Raw genomic sequence first — 6402 nt, 5'->3', positions numbered from 1 at the left:
CCGCACCAGAGTTGGTTTGGAACCGCACCGAGAACCAGCTCTCCAAAGAGGTTCTCGGTGCGGCTGTTTGGTCCGCTTTCGGTGCGCACCAGAGTTCGATTGCTGCATTCACGCCTGCCCAAACGAACCGCACCAAGGGGAAACACAAACTCTAGTGCGATTCAACCGAAACAAGCGAGGTAAGCTGTGAAAAGGCCCTAAATCGACGGCAGAGCAGAAGACAGCTGATGGTGAAAGGCGCCGCTTGTGGAGGGGAAAATTTGGGAGAAGTGTGAATCTCTCATCTCTCCAAATCAATGGGGATGATCAATAGCATGCCTATGCTTTATTTATTTGCTGTCTCGCTTTTTCTGTTGCTGAAGAGTTTAAAGAGCTACAAGTAAACTAGCAGGACTGAGGTTTAAACAAGCCCCAAGGTTTCCCTTCAACGTCAATGCTTGGACAAACGACGGTCAATGCCACGTAGATCAGTATACACTCATTTCAGCACAGCATTCTGAGCTACTGCTAATGTGCTATATGTGATAGATTCAAATGTGAGACCCGGCTTTGGAGTATTGCATGGCGTTACATCACCATTACAAATTGTAATGTCTTAACAAGCACGCTATCAGTATCCACATTTCCCTGCTAGCTGCTGTGACACATTAGAACGTCTACTACTTTGATCCAAATTAAGCACAGTCAATTAGCAGCACCTATATAATCCTAATCAAACTGCAACACCTCTATATGTGGAGATTGAGACTAAACGTAAAAAGGATTAAAAGGGCACGCGAGTAACGTGAATGCATCAGAGATGGAAATCGTTGAAATCCAGGTTGCTTTTTCTTAACATATCTTTTATATCTCTGTGATTATCTAGACGTCGGCGCCAGGATAAAGAGAACCACAGTGGAGTTATCCGTCTATGAGAAGATCAACAAGTGAGAGAGGTTAGTGAGAGAGGTTATCAACTACTTTAAAAGCAGCGTCTGTGCTTCTCTACCAACCACATTTTCACCATCACACCTCCCTCAGTGAGGACATCTTCCCAATCACTTCTTCTCTCCCTTCTCCCTCCCGCCGCCTCTCTCTCTCTCTCTCTCTCTCCTCTCCACCCAGTGAGTAATGGCGTGCGCCACGGACGGTGGCAGAGGGCTATAAAAGTGTAATTTGCTCCATTTTCTCCGGGAAACCAAATTCACTCTCTGTCCTGCGTTACAATCTGTTAACATTCAGACGGCCAGCGTTGCAGACAGCGCATTACCCGCCTACACTCGCTACTAATGACCCCTCGCAAGGAGAGTACGCACGTCACACTCTCTCTCACACACACACACACACACACACACACACACACACACACACACACGCATGCACAGGGAACAAGTACAGAGAACCAGCACACAAGCTATAATAAGTACATACAAAGTACACACACGCGATTCTCACTTGCGTCAGTGTGTGTGTGCACATAAACACAAACACTCCAATTCAAGCTGTAATGGAGTGAGAAGGGAAAACAGCGGGGGAGCCCAGAAGGGGCAGAAAGAGAAAGAGAGAGAGAGATGAGAGAGAAAACAGGTAGATTGGAGAAAGTCTCCGTGTAGAGAGAGGGGAGGCATGTTTCCTTGAATTAAATCAAAGAACTTGTTCCATCTCACTTTACTTTCCTGAAGAAAAATAACAGAAAGTCTCTCCTCCTCATGAGCCTTCCTCCTCTCATCTGTCTCTCTCTCCTGCTCTTAATTCTCCCCAACTCTCGTTCGCACACGTTCCACGTCTTTGTCTCTCTATCCCTCACTCACTCACTCACTCACTCACTTAACAATTCACTAAAACTCTCATCTTGCAGTCAGTCCCCCACTGCAATCCCCTCTCCTCCATTTCCACCTCTCCTCTCTCAGGGAGCTAATAGCCACCTCCTTTGTTCTTGGCGAACAGCGGGGAACAATGGCGGAGTGGGGCTTGTCGGCACGGCGACAGGCGTGAGAATGGAGCGAGGGAGGGGGGGGGGGGGGGGGGGGGAGAGGGAGAGAGAGAGGAGAGAGAGAGAGAGAGAGAGAGAGAGAGAGAGCACAGGCAGGGGGGATGCTGGTTGTTACCCGGGCGGCAGGGAAGAGAGCGCCGGCTAATTACACTCGTTTCCATGCACACCGCAATTAAACCCTGATGCACATACACATACGCGCTCAGAATATCCACCGCCAGCCACACACACACACACACACACACACACACACACACTCGCTCTGAGAGAAAGAGTGAGCAAGGGAGGAGGGAGGGAGAGAGAGAGTTTGGGAAGAAAGAGAAAGGAGAAAACATTGAGGCTATTTTAAAACAACGCTACTGTTCTCTCAAATAGCGCGGCGCAAGTTCATTAAACTCCCAGACAAATATAATCAGCTCCTCCCACTCTATTTAAAGAAGTTGACATTAAGCATGTGGTGCCTCTGTGACCTCATCACACACACGGTATTATTCAGCCTAATCTAATAACACCCTGCACACGCCGCTCACCAACAGTTGCTACATTGTGTCTGTCTGTCTGTCTGTCTGTCTGCCTCAGTTTCAATGTTCTATCACTTTGATTTCCCCGCTCTCTCTTCCATCAGTTGTAGGGATGCACGATATTGGATTTTGTTGCTGTTGTTGTCGATATCCGATATTTTGCAGATGCTGAAACTGATATATGCGCAAAATCAAGTCTCTCCTGTAGTAGGATTAACACATTATTATGCCTACTCTTACTGTGACTGCCCACTGGCAGATGCAGACATAAATACAATGCTTTTCCAAATGTACCCAGTCACTGGGCAAAATGTGAAAAATACTTCAACTTAGGTCATGTAAAACATGCCATACTGTATTTTTTTTATGTCAGCATCAAGCCTTTGGGCCTCATCAAAGCGTAATTTTATTGGCTTGTCTTATCGTCAGAAATGTTCGTTTCGGGCAGATGGCGATATTTAATTTTAAAGCCTTTATCTGCCGATAGCGATGATGACGTGCTGATATCATCGTGTCTCTCTAATCAGTTGCATCTCCTTCTCCTTCTCTCTCGCTCTGTGTGTCTTCCATCAGTTCATCTCCTCCATGTGTCTCATCAGCTCCTCTCACTCCATCTCTCCACAGGATGATCCCCCTCTCCTGAGAGGAAGGAGTTTAACTTCACCCAAATTAACAGCGTGGGAATAACTAAGGGAGGAAGTGAAGGAGCAGTTCAGAGAGAGAGAGAGAGAGAGAGAGAGAGAGAGAGAGAGAGAAAGAGAGAGAGAGAGAGAGAGAGAGAGAGAGAGAGAGAGAGAGAGAGAGAGAGAGAGAGAACAGCATTGGGGAGACTTGCATCCAGGTCACGCCACCCTGCAGGGTAGAACTTGTCCTCCTCCTCATAAACACCCCTTCCCAGCACCCCTCCATCCATACATACATACATACATCCACCCCCATCACTCCTTTCCATTAACACACATGTCAGAGAAACATGTGTTCCACACTGTGTGCCTGCCTGGCTACTCTATTATTCATGCCATTTCACGCTCACTCAAAGTGTGTGTGCGTGTGTGTGTGTGTGTGCGTGTGTGTGTGTGTGTGTCTGTGTGTGTGTGTGTGTGTGTGTGTGTGTGTGCATGTGTTGTTGAGTGTGTTTGGAGGTCGTGTGAAAGAGCAGAAAACGTGTGTCACTACATGGATGAAGAACGGCCGATGAACACGGCACCGGACAAATTGAGCTTGGAGTGTCAACAGCAACAGTGTGGCACACACACACACACACACACGCACACGCACACACACACACGCAGACACACACACGCACACACACAAACAAACAAACACACACAGCAGCGTGAACAGAGATGAGGCAGATGAGGAGTGAAAGAAGTCACATTAAAACAGCCAAAGTGTTTGCGTTCATAGCCCCAGTCCATTTTCATAATGCATTAAAGCCACCACTGAGAAGAGAGGGATGCAGGAGGAGGAGAGGAGGGGAGAGAGAGAGAGGGACAGGGAAATGGAGAAGGAGTAGAAACATTCTCAGATTAATGTTAATCCAGTGGATGTACAGAGATGGGGGGGCTGGATGTATGGCTGGATGTATGGGGGGAGGCGGGGTGGATGTGTGTGGGTGGGGGGGTTGGGGGGGGGGGGTGTGGTGGATGTGTGTGGGGGGGGCGAGGTGGATGTGTGGGGGGGCGAGGTGGATGTATGTAGGGGGGGCGAGGTGGATGTGTGGGGGGCGAGGTGGATGTATGGGGGGGCGAGGTGGATGTGTGTGGGGGGGGGCGAGGTGGATGTATGGGGGGGGTGAGGTGGATGTATGGGGGGGGCGAGGTGGATGTATGGGGGGGGGCGAGGTGGATGTATGGGGGGGCGAGGTGGATGTGTGTGGGGGGGCGAGGTGGATGTATGGGGGGGCGAGGTGGATGTATGGGGGGGCGAGGTGGATGTATGGGGGGGCGAGGTGGATGTATGTGGGGGGGGGGGGGGGCGAGGTGGATGTGTGGGGGGGCGAGGTGGATGTATGGGGGGGGGCGAGGTGGATGTGTGTGGGGGGCGAGGTGGATGTGTGGGGGGGGCGAGGTGGATGTATGGGGGGGCGAGGTGGATGTGTGTGGGGGGCGAGGTGGATGTATGGGGGGGGGCGAGGTGGATGTACGGGGGGGGCGAGGTGGATGTATGGGGGGGCGAGGTGGATGTATGGGGGGGCAAGGTGGATGTACGGGGGGGGCGAGGTGGATGTATGGGGGGGCGAGGTGGATGTATGGGGGGCGAGGTGGATGTATGGGGGGGCGAGGTGGATGTGTGTGGGGGGCAAGGTGGATGTATGTGGGGGGGTGAGGTGGATGTGTGGGGGGGCGAGGAGACATAAGGATGAAGGGAGTGGAGGAGAGGAGAGATACGGGGATAGAGTGTGTCTGATAGAGGCGCAGACAGATTAGGGAGGAGGATAAGAGAAGATGGGACGCACTGATAGAGCGAGTCAGGATGACGGCGAGAGATGGGGAGGACGATTTATTCACAAACTTCCAGAGTGTGTGTGTGTGTGTGTGTGTGTGTGTGTGTATAATAAATGCACATGGAGTGCGAGTGTGTGAGTTAGGGATGTGTAACGATATGAAATTTCAAAGTACGTGGTACGGTACACAGTATCTACCAAAATATCACAGTATACAGTATTTCACAATATTAATCCCCGCCTTTAATTAAATGTACTATATGGCCCATCAACAGAAAATGTTATTTTGTTTTGAAGAAAAATACTTCATTATTCAACTGAAACTAATAGAACATTACACAAGGGTCATCCCTTATGAACTTCTTTGTAGTGTGGAGCCATGCAACATATCGTGGGCACGGTATTACAGGGAAAGCTGACGGCACGACAACCAGGCCTGTTGATATCACGGTATCATCATCATCATCATCATCATCATCATAACTAACTCTGCGATTTTTGTCCCAGAAGTGATGCCACTCAACTGAAAGTGATGTCATCCGTGATGTCACTTGGGCAATTGTGCATTGTGACATCACTGATGATGTCAAATGCATTGTGACATCATCAGTGATGTCATAAGAGCAATTGTGATGTCATCAGTGATGTGAAGTTGTGACATCATCAGTGACGTGAGCCCACATAGCGGTCGTGCTGCAGGCCGGGTGAGGGAGAAAGTGAGCCCGCACAGCGGTCAAGCGGCAGGGCAGGCGAGGAGCGCAGTGGCCGAGCCGCGTATGCGAGCTGCAGGGCCAGCTCAGCGAGCTGCAGGGCGGGCGAGCCCACGCAGCGTGCGAGCCTAGGAATCGAGCACGCGTAGCACGCAAGATGCCTAGTACGTTAAGGCGGCGTTCACACACAAAGTGCTCATTTGAGATGCCAGCGTCTTTCTGCAATTCATTCTCTATGTAAGGACGCGCTAAACGTGCTCCTCTTTCAAGGAACGCACCTGGCCTTTGGCGCTGGTGGCGTCTTTTGTTTTTGGAGGAGCATTTGGAGGAAAAGTGTGCTGCTCGTCTTTTCACTCCTCCTCCTCAACCTCCGCTGCTGCCAGAATTGGCAATAATCTGGCTTTAATGTTGACAGTGAACAACATCAAACAGACAAAACCAGCTGGCTGTCCATGTGTCCGTTGTGTCCTAAACTGTACTGCACGCGACTGCAGGGGGAAACAAAATAAAGAGCAAAAAAATCGCTCCGTGCGCTGTTTTGTGCACAATGGAACATGATTTCCATAGAGTTCTTATTGAAAAAAGCGCTTTGGGTGTGAACGCCGCATAAAATGGCATATTGTTACATCCCTAGTGTGAGTATGCTCATGTGCGCAAGTGCTTCTGTGTTTGTGTGTTATACGTGTGTCTTTTGTGTGTGTTATACGTGCATGTGTCTTTCATGCGTGTTTGTGTGTGTTGTACTATGTGCGT

This window comes from Poromitra crassiceps (assembly GCF_964638095.1).
Source record: "Poromitra crassiceps genome assembly, chromosome: 15".
Classification (NCBI taxonomy): domain Eukaryota; kingdom Metazoa; phylum Chordata; class Actinopteri; order Beryciformes; family Melamphaidae; genus Poromitra; species Poromitra crassiceps.
Note: the sequence above shows the minus strand (reverse complement) of the source record.